Source organism: Neofelis nebulosa, chromosome 13, assembly GCF_028018385.1.
Source record: "Neofelis nebulosa isolate mNeoNeb1 chromosome 13, mNeoNeb1.pri, whole genome shotgun sequence".
Taxonomy (NCBI): Eukaryota; Metazoa; Chordata; class Mammalia; order Carnivora; family Felidae; genus Neofelis; species Neofelis nebulosa.
Window position 1 is genome coordinate 28,371,078 of NC_080794.1, and position 8,189 is coordinate 28,379,266.

Here is an 8,189-nt window from a genome sequence, read left to right on the forward strand (position 1 = left end):
AAAAAACCGCTGGATGTTTCTGAGGAACCTCAGAAATCAATTAGGCAGCCATGTGAAAGGAGGTATCTAAAGACAGAATTTCAGTCAGGAGTTTGAGTTGGAGATGTGTTGGTTGACCCAACCTCCAGCTGATCTTCTCTTCATACAGCAAAAGTCAGCCCTGTGACACCTTTCAGGCAAAGAGATATAAACAAAAATCTTTGGAGTGAAAAAAGAAAAAATTTGTAAAAATGACAAATCCAGGCAATATTATTCTTTTGGCCTTTTGTCCCTTACCCCTTTTTCTTTAATTGGGGATGTGCCCATGAGGCTGTAGGTGAAGTAATGATCTTACAACCAAGGGCAACCTGCTTGAAGGTGAAGCCAACATGTTAAGGAGAGCAGGATGTAACAAAAAAAGAACTGAGTCTCCACTGGCATCATTGGACCACTGCACCAGCCCTGATTCCTGGCCTCCTGATTTTCTGTTCTCTGGGGAAAAAAAGCTTCCCATTTGTTTAAGCTGCTACTAATTGGATATTCTGTTATTTTCAGTTAAGTCCAATATTAACTGAAATACCTGGTAGTAAGAGGAAATAACTCCGATTTAGTGGAATGTGCTTTGGAATTGAAGAATTTGGCTTCAAACCCCAGTATTGTGGTTTACTGGGATAAATTAATCCTTAATTTTTCTGGGTCTCTGTCTCCATAAGTATTACATAGGGCTAATACAGCTATTCAGAAATTTGAGGACTTCACAGAAAGAGGGGGCAAAAGTCACTGCATATAATAGGTCCCAGCTCAATAAATAGCTGAGACCTTTTTTGTTGGGAATGTGGAAGGACATGTAGAAGATGAGGTTTACCTAGAACACAAGTAGAGCAAGATGAGGTGGAATGTAATCCAGAAGGAGATAAGGGAAAACCTCAAGAAATGTGAACAGAATGGTGCAGTGGGCAAATCATCTTGCCCCTTGAAATGGACCTGGAATCTAGTCTCCCTTCGAAATCTTAGGGCAAATGGAATTGATGTGGCTGAGGAGAATGCTTCCTTCCTTCCTTCTTCTCTCTGCTTCAGGGTTAAAACTATTTCAAAACCATGTAGAACAAACATGATTTGTTCTGATGCACAGTGGGAAGATGATGGAGCTGGTTTTTCAACCTTCTAATCTATTGAACCACAAAGAAGATTTCTGCTTTCCTCCATTTCCTCCCAATGGAGCAAAGCACCATGATGTGGTCACTGTGTGTCAAATAGTCGGGAGCCTTCTGTCTGGCTCTGCATGAGTTCTTGGACCTCCTCCTAACCTCTCTGAGCTTCAACTGGGACAAGAGAAAGAAGACAGGAGAGGAGTTGCTTAGAGAAGATCTCAGGTTCATTTTCCTATTTATGGTTTTGTATGGTCCCTGGAGCATCAGAGGGTTCATTCCATCACTCATTTATTCCATAAATATCTTTTGAGCACCTACCCTGTACCAGGCATGGGTTAACCACTGGAAATATGGCGAATGAAATAGACAACATCCTATATCCTAATGAAGGGGGTAGACAATAAAGGAGCAGACAAATGAAGAAATTAGATAACTTCAGAAAGGAATAGGAGCTGTGGACAAAATATCACAGTGAGGGGACTACTTGAAGAGGTGGACTCAGGAAGGCCCCTCTGAGATATGAGCTTGTGTTTAGCCAAAGTGAGGAGTCAGGCACACCCTGGCTCTGTGACTGGGGATGCACATTTGCCTTCACTGAGAGCATGTTTCCAAGATGGCATGCCTTAAGTGTATCATGGCATCCTAACGGGCCCAGACTGTGAGTCTTCATGGCCCATAGTGACCATCAAGGTGAGTGAGGCAAACCTAGTGATGTCTGAAGGAGAGGATAAGAAGGCCAATGGCTATGCAAACCAATTCAGGAAGGCAGACAGAAAATACTGCACTTTTCTATATTATCTATTTTTTATCTCATCTTTTTCAGTTTTTCTGGGGAGATACTCTTCATAATGAATATGATATATTATTGTGATGGGGTGCCTGAGTGACTCAGTTGGTTGAGCGTCTGACTCATGATCTCAGCTTAGGTCTCGATCTCAGAGTCGTGAGTTCAAGCCCTACATTGGGCTCCATGTTGGGTGTGAAGCTTAAGAAAGAAAGAAAGAAAGAAAGAAAGAAAGAAAGAAAGAAAGAAAGAAAGAAGAGAGAGAGAGAGAGAAAGAAAGAAGAGAAGAAAAAGGAAGGAAGGAAGGAAGGAAGGAAGGAAGGAAGGAAGGAAGGAGAAGAGGGAGGGAGGAAGAAAAAAAGAAAGATATATTATCGTGATTATAATGGCAAACATTTGACAGTGCTTTCTATGTATTTAGACATTGTTCAAGGTGCTTATGTATATATATTAATTCACTGAATCTTCATAACAACTCCATAAGGTACGTATTGATATTCTTTCCATTTTATAGATGAAGAAGCAAAGGCACAGTGAGTTAAGTGACTTTCCCAGCTCATGAGGGGCAGAGCAGGACTTGGAGCCAAGCAGGCTAATCCCACAGTCAGTTTTCTTAACAAATGCATAAAAAATGTATAAAATTTGTGTATTTGTTTCTAAGCACATTTATATATAGTTTTACTGGAAGTTCAAGTTTGAATTTTTTACAAATCTTCTGTCAAAAGGTTAGAGACCATAACATTGGCTATGAAGTCAAGGAGAACTAGGTTTAAATCTCTGTTAAAGAAAAATATATTCATGACACTTATTAGAGATAGTGAGGCAGACTGTATTCAAGGGGGACTACTTAGCAGTGGGGGGGGCGGGGTGAGATCAGGCTCAGCTCTGAGTACCACATAGACAAGTGGAGATTTATAGCCAACAAGTAGAGTGGGGATTACCAGATGGAGGGAACATGGGGTAAGGAGAATTCTGGCTGAACCACTTTGATAGGATTTTTGCCAAAAGCAGGCCAGAGTCAAAGAAGAAAATTTTGTGTTTATTGGTTTTGCTTTGTTATGCTTTGCTTTTCTATTTCATTATTTTTATTTTTTTATCATGATAAGTGTTCTCTTTAGTCCCCATCCCCTATTTCCCCCATGTCCTCATCCTCTCCCTCTGGTAACCATCAGTTTGTTCTCTATAGTTATGAGTCTGTTTCTTAGTTTGCCTCTCTCTCTCCTTTTTCCTTTGCTCATTTGTTTCTTAAATTCCACATATGAGTGAAATCATATGGTATTTGTGTTTGGCTTATTTTGCTTACCATAATACCTTCTAGACCCATCCATGTTGTTGCAAATGGCAAGATTTTATTCTTTTTCATGGCTGAGTAATATTCCATTGAATATGTATATTGTGTATATATGCATTGTATATATACAATATACATTGTACACACATACACATCACATCTCCTTTATCTATTCATCAGTCGATGGACACTGGGTTGCTTCCATAGTTTGGCTACGGTAAATAATGCAATAAGCATAGGGGTAACTGTATCCCTTTGAATTCGTGTTTTTGCATTTTTTGTGAGGATGGGGGATATTTACTAAACTGATCCAGCAGGACTTTGCTAAAACTGGACTAAATGGGACAAAGACAGACCCCAAAATGAAGCCTCATCAGAAAGAGGCCTCAGAAGACCCCGTCTCAAGTTTGGTTAAGGCAAGTTTAATAAAGGAAAAGTTTGGTAAAAGTCAGCTCCTCTGCAAAAAGAGAGGAAGCCCTCAAGCAGAATGAGGCTTGTAATTGGAAGCTGGGCAGCAAACTTGCATGGAAATTGAAGGTCCCAAGGAGATACAGATAGGGCCCTGACAGCTTATATCTATTAATCAGAACTCACTACAGATGGCTATGGATCATGGGTTCTGAAATAAAAGGTCCTGAATTAGAGTTTTAGCTTTACCACTTTGGACAAGCCACTCTACTTGCTAAGGCTCATTTCTTCATATGCAAAATGTGGGAAGGAGAGAATCAAAACATATATCTCACAGGATTGTCATGAGGATGAAATAAAATGATATATATGAATGTTTCTTGCTATATGCAATTTAGTTAATAAGCCTTTGGTCTTTATTTTATTTAAAAATATGTGGATGACAATAATATACTGAATAAAGGTAAAACTTGTAAAGTTGGAATGGAATCACATTAATCTTTGTTCACTTAGCTCTTGAACAATGACCATCAATGTTCAGAATGAACCCAGAGGCACTGCCAGATTTTCTTTAAAGAAGACTCCATTTTGTTTATCTATCTTTGGACATAGAGATTATGGCAAAACAGCTAAATGCTTACCAGCATCTGTTGCCTCTTCTTCCTAGGCTCACAGACTACTTTACCAAGCCTCCTTGCACTTAAGAGATGCCATGTGACTGAGCGCTAGTCAATGGAATAAAATGTGTTCCATTGTTAGTCTTAGTCCATAAAACCTGCCACAAACCCCTTTTTTGTGTGTTCTTTCTCCCTTCTGATTGGCTGAAATGCAGAAAATTGCCAAGGTGACTTTGGAAGCCACATGTTAATGGCACTGCCTCTGTTCGAATGGGTCTCTGGATCTCCCGCCAACCCAATCACCCTTCCATTACTGTTACATGAGCAAGAATCCTTGATATTTCTATTAAATTCAAACCACTATAGAGTTTTAGATTATTTGTGGCAGCAGCTACCATTCCCCTAACAATTAAACCCATAATATATTGGAAATATTTCCATCAAGAGAGTTTTGGCTTAACTCTGGATTATAAGTTTTCATTAAGTATAACTAACTTTTTCAAATATTCTGATTAACTGTGGTTGTGTTAGAGGGAGCTATGTCCATACAGGGCCGTGTGGAATGTAATAATTGTATTGTGAAGTTAACTACAAACTGATAGGCCTTCAAAAGCAGCCCTCCAACTGAAAAATTCTTCATATCCTGGGCTAGCCCGCAGAAGAGAGAGCAGGGAATCATGTTCCCCTTCACGACAATCATTTTCTACCCAAGAATCTTCATCTTTGGGTATCTTTTAGATAATGGCAGGTGAGAGGTATCAGATACATTTTCTATGAAAGACCATTTAAGGTAAGACAAGCAATTTCTTCCTTCCTGATCTAATGAAAGGTCTACTGAGGGAAGCAGCTGAGATTCTATACTTTTTTTGTCTTGTTTTGTTTTAGTTTTTTTTCACTTTTTGTTTATTAATTAGTCCAAAAAGACAATTAAAATCATCTCCATTCCAGTTATTTATTGCTAAATAACTACCTCCATTTAATGACTTTAATGTCACTAAACAGCCATTTTTATTATGCTCACAAACTCTCTGGAATTCAGGCAGGGCACTGGGGATGGCTGTTTCTGTCCCCACACATCTGGGACCTCAGGTAAGAACGACTGAATGTCTGGGAGTTAGAATTATCTCCAAGTGGAGGCTTCTTCATTCACATGCATAGTGCTTGGGCTGAGATGACTCCGTGGTTAGGCTTGGCTGGGCCTGTTGACTGGAGAGCCTGTACATGGCTTCTGCATGTGGCTTTGTCTTTCTTGCAACGTGGTAGTCTCAGGGTAGCTAGATTTCATAACTAGCAGGTCGGGGCTCCAAGAGTGTTCCAGAGACCCAGGCAGATGGTGGGAACCCTTTTATGAACCAGCATTAGAAGTCACATGGGGTCATTTCCACCATACCCTTCGGCTAAAGTAGTTCTAAGCCCACCCAAATTCAAGGAGAAGGGGCACAGATATGACTTCTTGATATGAAGAAAGTCAAAGAATTTGCAACTATGTTTTAAGCTTGTCACTGTCTCTAATCCTACCATCCAAATATAAGTGCCACTAATATTTTGGTTTATTTGTTGCCAGTTTTTAAAAATCCCCAAACATATAAAATAAAATTGAGAGAAGAATTAATACTGTTAAAATGTCCTTACTACTCAAAGTAATCTAAACATTCGATGCAATCATTATCAAAACTCCACTGGCATTTTATTCACAAAAATAGAACAAACAATACTAAAATTTGCATGGAATCACAAAAGACCCCAAATAGCCAAAGCAATCTTGAGAAGGAACAAAGCTGGAGGTATCACACTCCTTGATTTCAATCTATATATAAAGTTATGGTAATAAAAAGAAATATGGTATTGGTATAAAAACAGCCACATAGGTCAGTGGAAGAGACTAGAAAGCCCAGAAATAAACCTACTCATATATAGTTAATTACTTTACGACAAAGAAGTTAAGAATATACAATATACAATAGGGAAAGACAGGGTCTTCAATGAATGATTTTGGAAAACCTGGACTGCCACATGCAAAAGAATGAAACTGGACCACTGTTTTACACCGTACACAAAAATTAACTCAAAATGGATTAAAGATTTGAACGTAAGACCCAAAACCATAAAACCCCTAGAAAAAAAACATAGGTAGGTGATAAACTCTTTGACATCACTCTTAAGGATGATTTTTTTGGATCTGAATCCAAAAGCAAAAATAAACAGGTGGCACTACATCAAATTAAAAAGTTTCTGTGCAGCCAAGGAAATCATCAACAAAATAAAAAGGCAAACTGTAACCTCCTGAAAGAGAGAAAATGTTTGCAAATAAAATATATCTGATAAGGGGTTGATATCCAAAATATATAAAGAAATCATACAATGCAATAGCAAAAACAATCTGATTTTAAAAATGGACAAAAGATCCGAATAGACATTTTTTTCCAAAGAATGTATCTGTATGGCCAACAGACACATGAAAAGATGCTCAACATAATTAACCATCAGGGAAATACAAATCAAAACCACAGTGAAATATCACCTCACACCTGTTAGAATGGCTAATATCAAAAAAAAAAAAAAAAAGAACAAGAAATAACAAAATAACTGGCAAGGATGGTGGCAAGGATGTGGAGAAAAGGGAACCCTCGTGCACCATTGGTGGGAATGTAAATTGGTGCAGCCACTATGAAAAAACAGTATGAAGTTTCCCCTATTAAAAATAGAACTACCAGCTGTTCTACTTCTGGGTATTTCTCTGAAGAAAATAAAAACACTAACTCAAAAAGATATATGTACCTCCCTGTTCATTGCAGCATTATTTACAATAGCCAGGATATGGAAACAACCTTAGCGTCCATTGATGGATGAATGGATAAAAAGGATGTAGTGTAAATATACATTAGAATATCATTCAGCCATAAAAAAGAACGAAATCTTACCATTTGCATTAATGTGGATGGAACTTGAGGGTATTATGTTAAATGAAATGTCAGACAGAGAAAGACAAATACTCTATGACCTCATTTATATGTGGATCTAAAAACAAAACAAAACAAACCCTCCTAAAACCTAAGCTCATATATACAAAGAACAGGTTGGTGGTTTCCAGAGGCAGGGAGTGGGGGTGGGAAAAATGGATATAGGAGGTCATAAGATACAATACAAAATAAATAAATCATGGGGATGTAATATATACTATGGATACTATAGTTAATAATAATGTGTTGCATATTTAAAAGTTGCTAAGAGAGTAGATCTTAAAAGTTCTCATCAAATTAAAAATAGAACTACCCTATGACCCAGCAATTGCACTACTAAGTATTTATCCAAAGGATACAAAAATTCTGATTCAAAGGGGCACATGCACCCCAATGTTTATAGCAGTGCTATCAACAATAGCCAAAGTATGGAAAGAGCCCAAATGTCCATTGACTGATGAATGGATAAAGAAGATTGCATATGTATGCAATGGAATATTACTCAGTGATCAAAAGGAATGAAATCTTGCCATTTACAACAATGTGGATGGAACTAGAGAGTATTATGCTAAGTGAAATGTCAGAGAAAGACAAATATATGATTTCACTCATGTTGAATTTAAGAAGCACAAGAGATGTACATAGGGGAAGAGAAGGAAAAAGATAAAAACAGAGATAAAAACCATAAGAAACTTAAATACAGAGAACAAACTGAGGGTTGCTGGAGGGAGGTGGGTGGAGGTATGGGCTAAATGGGCATTAAGGAGGGCATTTGTTGGGATGAGCACTGAGTATTATATGTAAGTGATGAATTGCTGAGTTCTACTCCTGAAACCAATACTACACTACATGTTTACTAATTTGAATTTAAGTAAAAAAAATAGATATAACTCACGTTTAAAAAAATTCTCATCACAAGAAAAAAATTGTGTTATTACATATGGTGATAAATATTAACTAGACATATTGTGGCAATCATTTTGCAATATATACAAATAT